Source organism: Peromyscus leucopus, chromosome 16_21 (assembly GCF_004664715.2).
Source record: "Peromyscus leucopus breed LL Stock chromosome 16_21, UCI_PerLeu_2.1, whole genome shotgun sequence".
Lineage (NCBI taxonomy): Eukaryota > Metazoa > Chordata > Mammalia > Rodentia > Cricetidae > Peromyscus > Peromyscus leucopus.
Window position 1 is genome coordinate 64,172,765 of NC_051084.1, and position 2,179 is coordinate 64,174,943.

General features: G+C 40.2%; 1 pseudogene; it reads right to left on the reverse strand.

The window, feature by feature from the left end:
* Positions 1–504: 504 nt before the first annotated feature.
* On the reverse strand, positions 505–1,771 carry LOC114692395 (annotated as a pseudogene).
* Positions 1,772–2,179: the final 408 nt, after the last annotated feature.

The window sequence follows — 2,179 nt, forward strand, 5'->3', positions numbered from 1 at the left end:
GAGCTTCCTCATTAGTGGACATATCAGTAGATTTTACTTTTTCCTTTTCTAAAAAGAAAATTACTGGGATTACTAAGTACTTCTTTTCCTTACTTTGAAAAAAATGTTATTAGTTACATTTTCATAGTGACATAATGACTTTTACCATATCCTTCCCCTATAGCAGATTGTTCATAATTTCCCACATTCAGAGAGAAATAGTCACGATGAACTAGAGTAAAGACAACATATTCAACTTACACGCCTCATTTCTTTAATAGGAGACATGAGAATGTTTCCTCTTTATGAAGTACAGTGGCAAGTTCTGAAGAGACCTTGAAGAGAATAACAAATGCATGACAGAATTAGCAAGATGTGCTCATGTTGTACAGATGGCGCACTGCTTGCTCATTACCTGAGGCTTGATACAGAGTAGACATTAACCAAAGTTAACTTCAGATGTGAAAGCACAAAGTTGGATTCAGCACTCCATACTGGAAATAGGAAGCAAGAGCACTTTGACAATTACATGTTGCTCAGGGTCTCCACCCCAGGAAGGACTTTACCTTCCAGCAGATCGAGACTTGCCCCACCTCCAGTGCTCACATGGCTGACCTTGTTTTCAGTGTCCCATTTAGCAGAGCAAGTAGCAGTATCTCCATCCCCTATAATGGTGACACAGCCCTTGGAGGTGGCCTTTACAACTTCATTCATGAGGGCTTTTGTTCCCTTAGCAAAGGCATACCATTCAAACACCCCCATAGGTCCATTCCAAATAGTAAGCTTTGCCTCGGTCACAATTTGAGCATTGTTTTTAATGCTCTCAGGAACACAGTCCAAACTCATCCAGCCAGATGGTATGCCAGATTCTAGAGTGGCTTTTCCAACTTTTGCATGCTCATCAAACTTGTCAGCAGTTACAAAGTCAACAGGAAAGGTAACTTTTACACCATTCTTTTCTGCTTTGGCCATGTTATCTTTGACAATTTTGGCTCTCTTCTTCAAACAAGGAAGCACCAATATCCATGTTCTTGAGTTTCTTCAGGAAGGTATAAGCCATCCCACCCTCAATAATCATGAATTTGACTTTGTATAGTACTTGTCTAACATGTGTTTGATGGGTTGGATCTTGTCTTTCATTTTGACTCAACCAAGGATAGCCAGGAAGGATTTCTCTGGGTTTTCTAAGACCTTGGCAAAGTAATCTAGTTCCTTCTTCATGAGGAACCCATATGGCTTCTGTGACAAATTTACTCCTACCATGGAAATGTGGGCCCTGTGTGGGATGCCAAAAGTATTGTTGACATAGACATCACTGAGTTTTGATAATGATGCTCTGAAGGCTTCTACTTTATTTAGCAGCTTAGTGATAATCTTTTTTCCAGCAGGATCCTGACCCTTGCCTTCTTCCTCTACTTGGAAGCACAGTTTCTCCAAAAGGATGACAGACCCATTATCTGGGTTAGCAGGACTTTTCTCTACTTCAGAGCCCACACATCCTTCAGGAACAAAACATCCTTACCCAGCCTGGATTTGAGCTCAGCACAGTAATAGGAACTAAGGAATATTTGTCTGGCTTAGAGACACCATCAAGCTGGCCAAGGTAACTCATGAGAACTGCAGGCTTGGCTCCCTTTTCCAGACAATGCTTGATGCTTGGGATGGCAGCCTTGATTCTCTGGTTGTTTGTGATTTGGTTGTTCTTCATGGGAATGTTAAAGTCTACTCTTCTAATGACCCTTTTCCCCTTAAGGTCTGCTTTGTCCAGAGTCAACTTACTAGAATGAGACATCTTAATTATATGTTGAATAACCTCTTTACTACTGCTAGGAGGCTGACTCAGTGGAGATTTTTAATTCTTGAGTCTTGGCCCCATCTATTAGTTCTAAGGTCCTGCCAAACCACCAGTGATAGACTTTGAAAGGAAATCCAGCTCTGTGATTGGTCTTGATCTTGTTTATCTTGGTTTGGAAAGTTATGGCAGGTACAGACTCAAACTGCCATCCTAGAATGCTAAACAGTAAAAATGAGAGCTGAACACTAAAGATGGGAAACTTAAAAGCTTTCAAATAAAAAATTCCAGAGGGCCAGACTTTTTCCTCCTGGTTCTCGTTTCTATATCCTCTTTCAAATCTATTTTATTTTTAAGAAAATAAAAAGCATAGTAAGCCATGAGATTAACCAAAAATTACATAACTCT